Source organism: Tenrec ecaudatus, chromosome 13 (assembly GCF_050624435.1).
Source record: "Tenrec ecaudatus isolate mTenEca1 chromosome 13, mTenEca1.hap1, whole genome shotgun sequence".
Lineage (NCBI taxonomy): Eukaryota > Metazoa > Chordata > Mammalia > Afrosoricida > Tenrecidae > Tenrec > Tenrec ecaudatus.
Genome location: NC_134542.1, coordinates 125,970,042 through 125,986,839, shown reverse-complemented (window position 1 = coordinate 125,986,839; position 16,798 = coordinate 125,970,042). Strand labels below are relative to the sequence as shown.

General features: G+C 41.7%; 1 protein-coding gene and 1 pseudogene across 1 annotated transcript in view; one reads left to right on the top strand and one right to left on the bottom strand.

Annotated features, from left to right (window-relative positions):
* The window catches only part of CLASP1 (cytoplasmic linker associated protein 1), a 348,219-nt gene that overhangs the window by 254,880 nt on the left and 76,541 nt on the right, over positions 1-16,798 (bottom strand). The gene's annotated exons all lie outside the window — the stretch shown is intronic.
* Positions 11,719-12,199, top strand: LOC142424765 (MICOS complex subunit Mic26 pseudogene; annotated as a pseudogene).

The following is a 16,798-nucleotide window of genomic DNA, read 5'->3' as shown; positions in this document are numbered from 1 at the left end:
ATAATCATAGAAGGAGCCCATCAGCCTGTATGATTCAGTAACTGTAAATAGTAAAATCCAAAACACATCAGAGCTTAAACTGTGAACACTGGGTTTACAGAAGGCTATGGATAACAGAAGCCTAAAATCGAGCTGCAGCATCCCCATGTGAACTCCCTTGACAGTCCATGGGCAGGAGTAGCCTTGCTGTCAGAGAGGACTGGAAAGTCCACTATGGCAGATGTAGTCAGGTAATACTTTATTATTTGATCTCCCTTTGGACACAGTTTAAAGTTTCAGTTCTTAATATTGTCTGCTTTCTTTTTGATTCAGGTTGTTCTATGTTTTGTTTAGTCGTTGATGTTGGTTTTTTGTTTGTTTGATCGCTGCTTGTGGTTTTTACGATTTTTTATATAAGAAATCCAGGCTAGAAGAATCGATGGAGACAGTGACTGAATTCGTAATTGCTTAGGGGCGCAGGAGGGGAGCATGGGGGAAATGGAGAGCTAATGACAATGAATGAGAGAAGAAGATATTCTGAAACTGACTGCAGCGGTGACTGCATAAACCGTAATAAGTGATCTATATGCCAAATAAAAACACCAACTCTTTTTAAAGAACATCAGCCAAGACAAACAAACCTACATACTCTCGTCTAGATATTTACAGCAATACTTAAAGAGGGAGAATACACAGAATAAGTAAGGAAGATTCAAAAACTTATTCTAAGTCCTTAACCTTGTGGGGTCAGTTTGTCGTCATTCAAGTTCAAGGAAGATTCTAAATCAGCTCTAAGCCTGATGTCTGCTTTTCTGCGGGGGAAATACAAATGAACACTTCCTGCGTGGGGTGTTTGATCGGGCCAGAACCAAGCCAGCAGCGGGATTTAGCGCTTGTCTCCAAGGCACTCCGCTCCGAGACTGACTGACAGCTGTGTGTTCTATTAATGGAGCTCCAATCCCCTTCTTGGGTTTCACTGGCTTAATCCAAGTGACCACGTAGTTGCAATGAGGCTGGCCCATGCACTCTGCAGGTGCCTTTCAAACAATCCTTTCCAGATACTTTCAGGAGGGCTAGGTGTGGTATTCAGAAGAGAAACAGGGAGGGAAGCTGGTCAGACTCCAAAGGGCCTTACATTTCTTAGGGTTTGCTATCAGATCAGATGATAGTGGTACAGTTTTAGGATGTATAAATCCTAAAATCGTTTTATGAATAAAACAATTCTATTGCATAACGTGTTAACATTCCAGGGATACTACCTGGCCCTCCCTCTTCTGAAATCTGAAAGGCTCATATTTCGAGTAGAGCTCCATGTGAATGCTAACGAGCTACCTTTGTAACGGGGCTCAGATAGATGTCCACACACACATAGGCTTGCTTAGATCAGGGCGATTCCAAGTTCCAAGAAGTAAAAGGCATCACAGCAAAAATAAATTCATTTTATGGAGGCTTTACTACGTGCCGTGCAAAGCACAAGCTCGTTTCTGAACTCACTCGCAGATACCGTTACTATTTGCTGTAATCATACCTAACATCTATGTGGCATGCCCACATTAGTGTGCAGCCCTCCCCAAGTTGGAGCCTGTGGATGCTGCTGGGTTAAGTGCTGGACTGCTAGCTGGAGAGTCGGCAGCTCAAACTCACCAGCTTCTCGGTGGGCCAAAGACTAAGCTGTCTGCCTCTGTAAAGACTCACAGCCGCTGGTTCTCAACCTTCGGGGCGTGACCCCTTCGGGGGCCAAACAACCCTTTCACAGGGGTCGCCTAAGACCATCGGAAAACACACAAATATTTCACAATACATAATTATAACTATGCTTTAATGATGTTCAATGTCGAAAAATGAAAATACATCCTGCATATCAGATATTTATATTACGATTCGTAACAATAGCAAAAAGTATAGTTATGGAGTAGCAAGGAAAATAATGTTATGGTTGAGGGTCATGAGGAACTGTATTAAAGGGTCAGGCATTAGAAAGGTTGAGAACCACGGATTTACAGGATCCCAGAGAGTTGGAATTGATTCAATGGCAGAGGGTTTACTTTGGTTTGAGTTTTGCCTCTGAAGTTAAAGGAAGTGAAACACCATTTCCGAGACATTGTTTCAGGCAGCCTTTCCCACTACGCTCCTTAAGAACTGTCTCCATAGGACCAAGTTGCCAACAGCAACTCTGAAGATTAGGGACAGTTATTTGTTTTAATGGGGAGAGAATGAATCAGAGAAGGAGGGTGAGAAGAACAGTTATACAACTTGAAAAATGTAATCAATGTCACTGAACTGTACATGCAGGAACGATTAGATCGGTGCATGTTTTATTGTCTACATTCTCAAGAACAACAAAATAAGATCAATTACAAAACAACAGCAACAGGAAAATTTCTCCAAACATCATTTAAATTTAGTCATTCCAGAGACATGAAGATGATTTCTTTTAAAGTATTATTTTGGTAGAGTGTCAACTGGAAAGGAAATATACTATTTTATTTTAAAAAAATAAAATACCTGCCATATGACGTAAAACAGGACAGAAAAGAAACTTCGTGTAAACATACAATAAACCTTGACAACCGATATATATGGTGAGGGGGTTAAAAGAAGAGGAACCCTGCTGGCACTGTCAGATAAAGTGCTGGACTGCTGACCTCAAGGTCAGCGGTTCAAATGTACCAGCTGCTCAAAGAAAAATGAGGCTATATGTTCTTGTATAGATTTACAGCCTCGGAAACTCTAGACAGGGTTGCTCAATGAGTCAGAGTCAACTCAATGGCAGTGGGTTTGATTTGGGGGTTTGTGTGTGTGTTAGGTTGTGTTGACTAGAGAAACAAATGCAGAGGCACTCAAGTGCATAAGAAAGAGTCTTATGTCAAGAAGATTTCTATATCAAGAAAACATTCCATTCCAGTCCAACTCAACACAGTAAGTCCCGCTTCAGACTCACGCAGCCACATGCAGTGATGAACAATGCAGGAAGATCACAGGCAGGTGGGTGGAGAATTGTGTGGCTCCCATGGTGGCGAATGTATCACAGGTTCTCTCAGGAACCATGCTTCGCCAGCAGGAAGGTGAAGGCAAAGAGAAAGAGGGATGCTCCCAGCACCTTCCTATTTTTTAAATTAATAAATCATTTTATTGGGGGCTACTACATATATTAGAACAATCCATACAGCCACTATATAAAACGGACATGCAGAAATGTTGCCATCAACAATTTCAAAACATTATCAGTCTTAGTTTTATTTTTCTTACTTTCATTTGGGGGCTCTTACATCTCTTATCACAATCCAGACATTCATCCAGTGTGTCAAGCACATTTGCACATATGCTGCCATCATCATTCTCTTCCCACTTGAGTCTCAGATATCAGCTACAAATTTCTTCCCCTGCCCTACCCCGTCCACCCTACCTCACGAACCCGTTAAGTTGTAGATTATTATTTTCATATCTTACATCGTCCTATCGCCCTTCACCCACTTTTCTGTTATTCATCCCCCTGAGAGGGTTATAGGTTGACCCGTGTGATCATTCCCCCTTCTCCCCCACCGGCCTCTAATCCTCCTGCTATCTCTACTCTCCTTGTTGGCCCTGAGGGTTTTATCTATCCTGGATTCCCTGTGTGGTGGGCTCTTATCTGTAGCAGTGTGCATGTTCTGGTCTGATCCGATTTGTAAGGTAGAACTGAGGTCCTGGCAGTGGGAGAAGGAAGCACCAAAGAACTAGAGGAAAGTTGTGTGTTTCATCAGTGCTATACTGCACCCTGACTGGCTCATCTCCTCCCTGTGACCCCTCTGTGAGGGAATGTCCAATTGTCTACAGATGGGCATTGGGTCTCCACTCCACCACCCCCCATGCTCCCACATTCACACTGGGTATGATTTTGTTCTGGGTCTTAGATGCCTTGATACCTGATCCCATTTGACACCTCATGATCACACAGGTTGTTGTGCTTCTTCCATGTGGGCTTTGTTGCTTCTCAGATAGATAGCCACTTGTTTTATCTTCAGGCCTTAAAGACCCCAGATGCTATATCTTTTGATAGCTGGGCACCATCAGCTTTCTTCATCACATTTGCTTATGTACCCACTGTGTCTTCATCAATCATGTCGGGAAGGTGCACATCAGAGAATGCCGGATTGTTAGAACAAAGTGTTCCGGTGTTGAGGGAGTACTTGAGTGGTGGCCCAGTGTCTATCTGCAACCTTAATTCTTACTATATAGATATGAGTACACAGTTCTATAAATGTCTTTTGCCTTCTGGTTCTTTCCCCTATTTCCTCTTGTCCCACCATGATGTTAGGCTTTATTCAGGTTTAGTAATTCCTCGCTGCTACACTGCCCTTGATTAAGCCCCCCACACCCAGGGCCCCCCACACCCAGGACCCCCCACACCCAGGGCCTTTCTTATGAGAAGGTCATGCCCACAAGAAGGAACCATCAAGCTGTGACCTGATTGACAGGCTAGACTCCATCTCTACACTTTTATATATCTTCAAGTTGACTTGAAATTATGTAACTACACTTACACACACATACGAAATTCTGTAACTACATAAACACACATATAGTCTAGGCACACAACAAAATTACAACTAGACTAAAATACTCTAAAATGCTTAAGAAAACATGGTTTTCTAAGGACCCAGATAAACAAAGAAACAGTGTACACAAAGTAACAATTCACATGTATAAGTATGTACTGCTAAACACTTACTATACATTCTGTGAACAAAGATATTATTCAATTTAGACATTGTACAATTATTATATACATTCCTTATACAATCTGTAGTTAATTCCAGACAAAGACTATTGGTAAGCACAGAAAATCCATGGAAGGCACTGCCCCATGCAGGGAGTGGAAGAAAGGCTCCATAAGGCTGCTGGGGGGTTGAATGAGAGAAGGAAAACAGGATGGGGGAGATGACCCTATGAAGATGCAGGACATATTATGAAGTCCTCTGTTCATTCACTCAGGGTGCTGGGGTGGGGGTGGAGAAAGGGTAAACATAGAAAGTTGCCTTCCCTTTTAAAAAAAAAAATCTTATGGAACCACAGACATGCAGTGACCTGATGAGTGATGCAAACATATATGTTTAAGTCATTTTTAAATGTCATTAAATGTCAAGACAGTACAGTATATAAAGTAACAAATAACTGCCCCACTCTTGAAAAAAGCACCCGTTAGACACTATTGCATTAGCTGACTGAAGCATATAGTCTGTAATATTCCTCATCAAAGCTAAAGGAAAAGCGACACAACAAACTCTCTCATACTACATGCGACACGAGTCCCACTGATGCAAATGCTGGCATGAGAACGTTTTCACCTCACAGCGCAGGACCTAATATGTTACGTGAGTCTATCGTTCATCGTATCTGAGTAAGACAGGCCCTGGTGGCGCAGTGGTTACATGCTGGCCTGCTGACTGCAAGGTTTCAGGCCCCAGCCGCCCCTCAGCCAAAGACCAGGAGGAGCTCTACTCCCGTAACACGTTAGAACACTGCAAGCGCAGTCCTGCCCTGCCTAGACGTCACCAGGAGTTAGAATTGACGCAATGGCTGTGAATTTGATACACATATTCTTGTTGTAACACTGTTTTATTTGCACTCTCAAAGAGAGATTGATACAGCTATCGTGATTTCAGGGTTTTCTCACGCATGAAATCCAATATTCACTCTAAAGAAATGCCTGATCAAAATTAATCCTAACAATTGTTTCTCTCTCACCCAAAGTTACAAAATCTTTTGGGGTAGATGCAAAGCTTACTAAATATGAATTTCAGACGATATGTCTGGATAGAAAGCAAGAGACCATTTTTTGTTATCTGATATCAGTTGATCTCAGTAAAAGTGGAATGGCTCGCTCTTATGTTTCTAGCTCCTCTGAGACATCTATTTTTTCTGCAATGAGAATACTTTCTATATTTCCCCCCTTCTTTCCTCTTTTTCTTTTTCCCTCCTGATTAAGAAAAAAAAGAAGCAGCTGGACTTTGGGCCTCTATATAAATCTTACCTCACTACAAGTATCCGGCACTGCAGGATACTCACCTCCCTGACATGCTCGCTGAAGGCAAAATGGTTGCCTACACAAATGTGGTAAGGAAAACTGATGGTGTGTGACTATTTAAAGATACAGCTCCTGGGGTCTTAAAGGCTTGTAGTTAAACACGGGCCATCTAGCAGGGAAGCACCAAAGACCACATGGAAGACGCAAACCAGCCTCTGTGATCATGAGGTGTCAACAGGACACCTCACAAGTTCTAAAACAAGCTACCCAGTCAATGTGAAGGGGCGTAACTATAGTGGCAGCCCAAAACCCACCCACCTGCAAGCTAATTGGACAGTCCCTCTCAGAAGGGCCACATGGAAGGGATGATACAATCCAGGGGGCGGTACAGTACTGATGAACCATGTAACTGTCCTCTAGTTCTTTAATATTTCTTCCCCTATTATGGTCTTTATTTGATTTACCTCATTAATCATGTCATATTTACATAAGATCATTGGTATATTTAAGGTCATTCAGTACATGAAAGCCAAGATAGATAATCCTTCAGAAACAGTAATCAGAGTAATGGTTCCCTGAGGGTCCAGGAAGGTGTGGAGGGGGAGAAAAGGGAGCAGACAGCATCGATGATTGTATTACCCAGTGGGCGGGACTGAACAACAGAATTGTATGTGATTGGATATTTTCGATTGTGTAATATGTGGTGCACACACACACAAAAAAAACTATTATAGAAAAATAAGTAAATAAATAAGGGTTTGGGGGGGATAGAGGGGAACTGATATGAAGGAGTTCAAAAAGAAAGAAAATGTTTTGACACTGATTGTGGTAGCAATCATACAACACTGCTTCATAGGATTGAATTATGGAATGTTATGATGTGTGTCCGGAAGAGTGCCCAATAAAATGATAAACTAAAAAAAACTTTCTGTAACTTCTCAGAATGAGCTTTTAATATATATAGCACCCAAGGAAACGGAAAAGAATGCCATAAGTAGGGATTCCGAAGTGCAAGAAAAAGTTAAGTTTAGATGGTCAGAACGAACACCAAAGACAGTAGGGAAATTATTAGGGTTGCAAGGCAGAGAAAGCCTTTGTAAAGTCCCGCATCATATTTCTCAGTGGAAGCCCTCCAGTCTTTCTGCCCTGTGTTTCAGGCAGTGGGGAGTGATATACAAGAGCTTCCTGCAGAGATAGAGCTGGGTTGTGGGACTTTCAATAATCTAGTGGACAGGACTTACATAAACAGGTAACTACAATATAGTATGAAACCAGGAAAAAATGCTTCCTGGTCTTCAAGGACATCGCAAGGTCATCTCAGATACTTCTTGCCTTAGACCTGAGTAAGTCATTACTTTAAGGGAGAGTGATCACTAACTGGGAAATGGGCCTTTCAAATTTGTTCTGTGCCCTTTTGACATGGCTTGAAAGGCTTTATTCTCAAGTGAAATGAATGTACCAAATATGCTTAATGAATTACATTAATACCAAAACTCTTTTTAGTCATCTTTCAAGATTAAGATACCAATCCAATGTTCTAAAATTGACAAATCAAAGAAAAAAATAAAACCATCAAACTGCCTTTCTTATGCAGAATGTATTTTAGAATGACCAAATTGTTGATGGGGCAAAGTTTTTCTTAACTGAAGAATCACAGATAATAAATAAATTTTTCAAAATTACAGAATTAGAAAACTGTCCTAACGTTAACTAATGAAATGAGCAAACTAGGCAACAATCATCAATTGCTGCTAAAACAATTAAGTGAAATAAATGGGAAACAGGTGATTAAAGTTATAATACTTGATTCCACTCATCAATCTTAGCATCACTAAAAGTGGACAACCAGACACTATAGAACTCTGAAAGTGATGCACAAGGATGAACAACTATACAAAAGGAAAAACTGAGCGTTAGCAAGCCCTTAGAATTAAATCTAACAACAGAGTTCTCAGAAATTAAGCAAATGTAATGGGTACACACTGAAAGACTTTATTTAAAGCATGGAAAGAGCACACAGATTGGGAAAAGACATTTAATAACAACATGACAAAGGACTAATTATTAATATCTATAGAATTTTACAAGCTTACAACAAGAAAAAAAACTAATAGCCCTTGGGAAGGTGGGCAAAGACAGAACAGGTAATTCACAAAGAACGACACCCAAATAACTAATAAATACATGAGAAAATGTTCCAGGTCATTAGTCGTCCAGGAAATGCAAGTCAAAACAACCATGAGATGCCGTCAAATGCCGTTACTACAGCCCAGTTTTACAGACTGAGAACAACTGCTAGAGTGTGTTGAGACAGGAACTCATGCACTGCTGGCAGACTTGTACATATGTACAGCCACTGAGAAGGCAATATGGTGCTTCCTAAAACAGACAGAAACTGACTACTGGCCGACCCAAGAGGTACGAAACAGAGCACAAGATGACATTTGTTCCTCCATGTTCATTGCAGTACAGTTCACAACAGCAAGAAGCTGAAAGCAGCCTAAATCCCCACCAATAGGCGAGTGGAGAAAGAAACTACTACATTCACACAACGGAATACTAGCACCCCTAAAAAACAGCGATGAAACCATGAAACACTTCAACGTGTGAAGGGATCCGGAAGACGTATGCTGAGTGAAGTCACTCAAGCACAAAAGGACAAATATGAGTCCACTGCAACAGGAACAAGCAGCAAAACAGGCGCAAGGTCAAGCTTGCATGCCCTCCAGTCTCTTAGTGGGAGACCAGACAGCCTGGTAAAGAGCTGGGCCAGGGCCAAAGAGCTACACATCATCCATTCCAGGCCAGTACAGTACAGGTTTCTTGGCCAGTGGGCGCCTCACCATAGCTGGAATCAAATGGGGGGGAGGGGGATATTGCTGTCTCCTGAATGGTAGTCACTTGGATCTGGGGTGAAGTCCCCAGAGAGGGAGGTGGCCTTGTCAGAGGCATGAGGCTTACTGATAGAAGGGGCAGCCCAGGCGAGGGGAGAGGGAATGATCAAGCCAGGGCAAACATAGGTACCTGGGAGGAGGGAAGGGAGGGCTGACCACCAGGTGAGGGGAGGAGAGTCTGAAGATGCCTTTGGGATCGCTAGGTAGGGAGATTCTTTTGAGACATGAAGCAGGAAGACAGAATTGACCTAAGGCATCTGGGGGTATTCTAGAAACCCAGGCCAGATGCCACTGAACACTGGGGCAGAGTCCTGAATCTTTGGGATGTAATTTATGCTCTAGAGCAAGGGTCCTCAAACTCTTTAAGCAGGGGGCCAGTTCACTGTCTCTCAGACCCATTGGAGGGCCGGACTACAGGTCTTTTAAAAAAAACTATGAATAAATTTCTATGCACACAGCACATATCTTAATTTGAAGTGAAAAAATAAACGGGGCAAAAACACCCAGCAGGCTGGATAAATGTTCTCAGAGGGCCGCATGTGGCCCGCAGGCCATACTTTCAAGATGCCTGCTGTAGAGGCTACACTGGTGAGACGCCAACTGGAAACTCCACTGGGTGAACTGGACTCTACCCCAGACACACTTTTATTTTTAATTATTTTATTGGGGGCTCATACAACTCTTATCACAATCCACATATATACATACATCAATTGTATAAAGCACATCTGTAGAAAGTTGTATGTTTTATCGTTGCTATACTACACCCTGACTGGCTTGTCTCCTCCCCGAGACCCTTCTGTAAGAGGATGTCCAGTGCCCTACAAATGGGATTTGGGTGTCCACTCCGCACTCCCCCTCATTCACAATGATATGTTTTTTTGGTTCTCTGATGCCTGATACCTCATCCCTTCGACACCTTGTGATCACAGGCTGGTATGCTTCATCCATGTGGGCTTTGTTGCTTCTCAGCTAGATGGCTACTTGTTTACCTTCAAGCCTTTAAGACCCCAGACACTATATCTTTTGACAGCCAGGCACCATGTGCTTTCTTCACCACACTTGCTTATGCACCCATTTGTCTTCAGTGATCATATCGGGTGATCACATTATGATATAATTTTTTGTTCTTTGATGCCTGATAACCGATCCCTTTGGTACCTCGTGATCACACAGGCTGGTGACCAGACACACTTCTAACCTGAGAACTTGAAAGCTGGTGAACAAATAAGGTCTTGGTATATCAACACCCTGTATGCTGAATTAATATATATATTATCCTGCCAATCCTGTAACAGCCATTCTGTTATACTCTACTTATGCTTGTTTACATTAGGCTATAGCTCAGAAGTCTGTCACCATTGGAGCTCACTGTCTTGAAGCTGTTAATGCTTTATTTTTTGGTAACTGAAGCCCAGTGATGTTGAGCCTATAGGGAAAGAAACTATAACAGGGGGTTAGAGGAAGGGGGCTATAGAAGGATGAGGGAGATAGGAGGGAGATGATGTCAAAAAGTAAGGGAAAATGTGCTTTGGAAACACGTATGATTATGGAAGAAATTATAAAATTATGTTTGGTATGACTGAATTATGGAATGATATGACTTATGTACTGGCTCCTACGTTGCAGCCAAAAAAATTTTTTTTAAGGCATAGATTCAGGAATAGGTTTCGGTTCACCCTAAATCCTATTTCTAACTTAAGGCCAATTAGTTCTTACATCAAGGCCCTGCTACATATTCGCCTTCATAAAATGATCCATGAAGATAAGGATGCTACAGCAAAGTGTGGTGAAGAAACCAGCTATTAATCGGAATAGTGACTGGGGTCTTAAAGGTTTGTCTTCAAACAAGCAGCCATCTAAGAGAGGAGTCAACTAAGTCCACAAAGAAGAAGCACACCAGCTTGTATGATCCAGAGATGACAATTACAAAATTTGAATAGGGTAAGAAAAGCTTCAAAGCAAAAATTATGAGCAGCCAATTTGTGGAGGGTTTTGGGGGGACAGTGGGAGGCCAAAGACCCTCTTGCAGAGTAGCTAGTGAGCGGAACCACTGCAGATGCACTCCTGCAACAGGCAGGCGTTTTTAACAGCCTTACTAACTGTGGCAGGAACATAATCTGTTGTCACCTTGAGACTATTAAGGGTGAAGGGGTGGAGTTAAGCTTTATGAATGTTGTTGGGGGTCTGTCCCTTCTTGCACATTATTTGTAACTTTGTCTGTATACTACTTTGTTTTTATCCTTACCACCTTAGCACTTGTCTCAGCGATCCTGAAGAGAAGGTAAGCATCATGGAATGCCAGTTTAATAGAGCAAAGTGTTCTTGCATTGAGGGAGTACTTGAGTGGAGGCCCAATGTCCATCTGCTACCTTAATACTGAGCCCATAAATATATGCCTATAGATCTATTTCCTGATCATCACACATAAATATATTTACATAAGTACATGCTTGTATTTAGACCTCTATATATGCCCTTTGCCTCCTGGCTCTTCCCTCTATTTCCTTTTCCTTTCCTCTTGTCCCACTATCATGCTCAGCCTTCATTTGGGTTTCATCTGGGTCAATACTCTCCCAGTTACATTGCCCTTGATCACGCCCTACCAGGCCTCTTACACCCTCTTGACACTGATTTTGGATCACTTGTTGTTCCCTTGTCCCTGGGTTGGTTAACATCACTTCCTTTCCCCCACCTCTCCCCTCCCATGTAAAAGCCATTACTTTTTACAATAAACTAAACTTCATTTATTTCTCTATCAGAAAACATAAATATATGCCAGCAATGAGAAATCTAAAAGGGAGATAGAAAAAGCAACTCCAGGTGGCTACCAGCAACATGTCTAAGATAATTCAGAGATCTGTGGGACCTGCTAGCCTGAGTCTCCTCACCTTTAAAGTCAATGCGGCTCCAAAGAAGTACCTGCCCAACAAAAACTCTGTGAAGGTTGATGAGCTGTCACTCGACTCAATTCCAGAGTATCCATCTAAGTATGTGGGGGAGCCAAGGACTGCCCTTGAAGAAAACCTTAGTTCTTCTACATCAAGTCCATGGCACAAAATGTTGCTCAGTGTGAGGCAGAGAACGATGGTTGTCTCTAAAATGCACCTCCTGGATTTTTCCCAAGACTCCGTGTTACTGGTCTTGCTGGCCTTGCTGAACTCCTTCGCTAGGATCTCAGAAATAAAGACGTTGATATATCACCTGCTTCTGCTACCCATAACAAGCCAACAGCTTTGCCCGAGCCACTGAGGAAGTCTTATATAACTGGGGTTCGCCAAGATACATAGCTGTACAAGATTTGCGGAAGAACTTTTAAATGTGAAGAATCCACAGGAAATGTGAAAAATCCACCCAGAAATAAGCAGACTGCACCTTGCTCTGACCATTTTAATCAGTAAGCATTGGAAACTCCATCTGGCAAATCAGTATTTCTACAGAAAAAAGAAATGACGATGTCAGTATTGAACATAGCAAATTGGAAATCCTCAGGAAATACTCAACTGTATCTCACTTTATCTTGGGTGGTACAGTACTACAAGCAGACTACTGTGGAATCCTTTCACTCAGCAATAATATACATCAAGCCTTAGAACTCCTTGTTCTTATCTTCCTGTGCTACTTTGTGTATAATAAAACACCAAGTTAAAAGGGAAAGCAAGTCCATTTATATAGCAAATAAGAGAATTAAATATATTGATACAAATAAGAGTCCAAGGACGTGAAAAATACAATGAAAATTATGAAATACTGCTGAAACTAAAAGGAGATAAATAGATGGAAAGATGCTCCATACTCATAAGATTTAATGTAGTCGCAATGCCAATTCTACCAAAGCAATCAACAGATATACTGTAACTCCAATCAAAATGCTTTTTAATTATTAATTACTTTTATTGGTGGTTCTTACATCTCTTATCACAATCCATACATTCATCCAGTGTGTCAAGCACATTTGCACGTATGCTGCCATCATCATTTTCAAAGTGTTCTCTTCCCACTTGAGTACCTGATATCAGCTCCCCATTTCCCCCTGCTTCCTCCCCTGCCTGCCCTCCCTCACTACCCCTTGATAAGTTATAGACTATTACTTTCATATCTTACATTGTCTTCTGTCGCCCCTCACCCACTTTTCCGTTGTTTGTTCCCCTGCGAGGGGGTTATAGGTTGATCCCTGTGATTGATCCACTCTCACCCCCCAATTCCCTAATTCTCCTGGAATCTCTACTCTCATTGTTGGCCCTAAGGGGTTTATCCTGGATTCCCTGTGTTGTGGGCTCTTACCTAGAGCAGTGCGCATGTTCTGGTCTCATTCAATTTGTAAGGTAGAACTGATTGGTCCTGATAGTGGGGGAAAGGAAGCACCAAAGAGCTAGAGGAAAGCTGTGTGTTTCATCGGTGCTATACTGCACCCTGACTGGCTCATCTCTTCCCTGTGACTTCTCTGTGAGGGGAAGTCCAGATGGGCATCGGGTCTCTACTTCATGCGCCCTCCCCTCCCCCCGCCGCCATCCATTCACATTGAGTATGATTTTGTCCTGGGTCTTAGATATCTGATACTTGATCCCAACACTCCGAAGCAAAATTCTAATAACATTCTCCATAGTAATGGTAAAACTAATCATCAATTTTATATACAAAACTAAGAGACTCCGAAGAGCCAAAGATGTTTTAAAGAGTAACAGAACAGGAGGTTCTAATTTCTCAATTTCAAAACATAATACGCAGCAACAGTAAATAAAAAAGCCTAGGACTACTTGAATATATCCACAGGTAAATGGAATAAAATTAAAAACCCTGAGTCTAATCCAAATATTTAAGGCCAATTGACTTGCATCAAAAAGTCACACAGTAAAATACTTCAAAAAGTTCATTACAATGTTTTGTTTATCTTTTAATTACATTTTTTCATAGACTCGAATCTTATATTCAATATGGAATATTCTCTTCAACAACTAAATGGTACTTCGATACTGGAATTCCATACACATGAAAATGAAGTTATATGACACATATCACGTGCAAAAACTAGTTTAAAATTGATCAAGAACCTAAATAGTACATCCATAAAGTTTTTGGAAGAAAATATAGACACATTATAAACCTTAATTTTGAAGACTATCACACTCAGTGGATGCATGAGCTTCAGAAAACCAAATAAATAATTCTCAAATCAAAAAACCCAAACTTGCTGCCATCGAGTGGATATTGGCTCATAATGTCCCTATAGAACACAATCGAACTGACGCTGTGAGTTTTCAAGACTAACTCTTTACAAGAGTAGCAAGCCCCATCTTTCTCCAATGGTGTGGCTGGGGGTGTCAAACTGCTGACCTTGTGGTCAGCAGCCCAACTCGCAACCACTATGCTGCATGGGGCTGCTCAAACAGGCCTTCATAAAAGCTCAATACTTATGCTCATCAAAACACTTTGTCAAAAGAGCAAAACTATAGCCGACATGCTAAGAAAAACCATTTTGGGATCCATATAATTAATAAGCATTTATAATAGTAGTATTAACTGGCCTACCATGTAGCCCTATAGATATTATGGCAACATGGTACTTTAAGATAAATCCTGAAATGGCCTTTTGGATGAATGTGGCATTGTTGCTCTTGAATTTATCATTCCTATGCCAGGTAAATTTTTCGTTCCTGTGATAAATCCTTGGTCAGCACTTGTCTACCAGTGTGCTGTACTTTCGAAGTGTGTGTGTTGCTATGTTGCCAGACATTATGCCACTGCTATTTCCAGTATGAGAGTCACCAAAGGCAAACAGGCTTGAGGGGAAATTCCACAATGTAACCAAACTAGGAAGAAGAAATAGACTGTATACTGCTCAGGGATTAGCTACTGAAAACCTATGGAAAGTTGAGATATACTGGCAGATATAGTGCCAGAAGATGAGGCTCTAAGTTGGAAGAAATTCAAAATATAACCGAGGAAGAGCTGTCTCTGAAAAGTAGTGTCAATCATAATTTTAAGTAGGTGAACTAAAGTTTTGAGGAACTTCATTTACTAAGAGGGATAACTCAAAATAAGAAGAAACAGCTACAAGCATCTATTAATAATCGGATCATGAAATGAATGAAGTACGAGGAAAATTGAAAGTCATCAAAGATGAAATGGAATGCATACAGATTGACACCTAAGCATGAACTAGACAGGTAATGACTAATGTGAATTACATGAATCATAGCGCTTGCTGTGCCAGGAATGACAGATTCAAGAGGGAAGTTATGGCAGGTACATGTCAAGCTCTATCTGGAAGCACAATGTTGTCTGTGACAGGCTAACATCCTACAGGGCTACAAAGAAGTTCACGTAACAAGTCACTCAAATTTATGCACAAGCCAAGAAAGCTAGTGACGAAGGCACTACAATAACTCTACCAAATTCTTCAGTCTGAAATTGATCCGAAATGCAATGAAGATACATTCATAATTATTGGTGATTGACATGCAAATGATGGAGCAAAGAGTGACTGTTGGGAAATATGGCACTGGAGAAGTACTGGGAAACAACGCAAAGGGATCGCAGTTGCAAACTCAGCAGAAGATTGAATTACAGAATACTGCAAAGCCAATGACTTCATCCTAAGTATTTTTCTGCAACAACATAAATGGCTGCGTTCCACATAGATCTCATTGGTTGGAATAAACAGGAATCAAATTAACTATAGCTCTGGGAAGAGACAATAGCAAAAGTTACTATCAGCAGCCAAAACAAAGCTGACTTTGGAACAAACCATCAATTGTTCAAACATGAGCTCAGGCTGAAGTTAAAGAAAATTCAAAGCAAGCCCACAACAGTAAGAAAACAACATCTTGTAGAGCTCACCTGAATTTAGAGAACATCTCAAGGACAGATCTGACACAGTGAAAGCACTAGTCACACAAACTGACAGCGGTAATTACAGAAAGGATGAAAAATTCAGGGTGTGGTACAGCGCTGATGAACCACAGAAGTATGCTCTAGTTCTTTATATGCCCTCGCCTTACTGTTATGGTTTTAATTTGTATGATTTGTATGTTCACTTGTACAATGACGATCATTCGATGCACGAAAGCCATGATAGATAACCCTTCAGACACAGTAACAGGAGGACTGGCTCCCTGGGGCAACAGGGAGGGGAGCGCACTGATGACTGTGGAGCCCCGCTCTACTAGATTTATGCGAATGGATATACTGAATCGTGTAAGATGTGGGAAAAACACACATTTTAAGGGGGAAAAGGGGTTCCTGGGTTGGGAGAGGATTAAGGGGAGCTGATATCCAGGAGTTCAAGAAAGAAGGAAAATATTTTGAACTGATTGTGGTAGTAATTGTAGAATACTGCTTGATGTGAATGACCTATGGAATGTTATGCTATCTGTAAGATCTCCCAATAAGGTGATTAACTAATTTAAAAAATAAAAAGGAAGAAGGATGAAGAACAGCAACACCAGGTAATATGCACCGGAAGCACCACCACCTGAGAAATCCCACGAGAGAAGTGCCATGCGACCTAGAAGCCAGAGTAACAACTTGAAAGCTAAGTACACCAAAGTTCCTGAAAGGTGGAGATCAGCCTCACCAGCTGTTACTGGTTCCCCTTCCTTACCGACCAGCAGCCTGAGCTGCTCTGTGCACTCCCGCTGCCTGGCACAAACGGATCCTTCCCTGCCCCAGCTCCAACACACCCAGCCACACCTCTTACCTCTCCAGTGCTCTCCCCACACCTCAGTGGATGTGTGCTCAAGCCAGCACTGCCAAGAGATCAAGAATGCCATCCCAAACCGAGCTTTGTTTTTATTTTTCCCTGTTACTTCCTCTTCACATGCAGCCCCACCCCGCTACAGATGCCCGCTCCTTGGAGTCAGACACAGGTACACATGCCAACATGCCACAAATCCAGGCGCATCCACCTGAACCACGT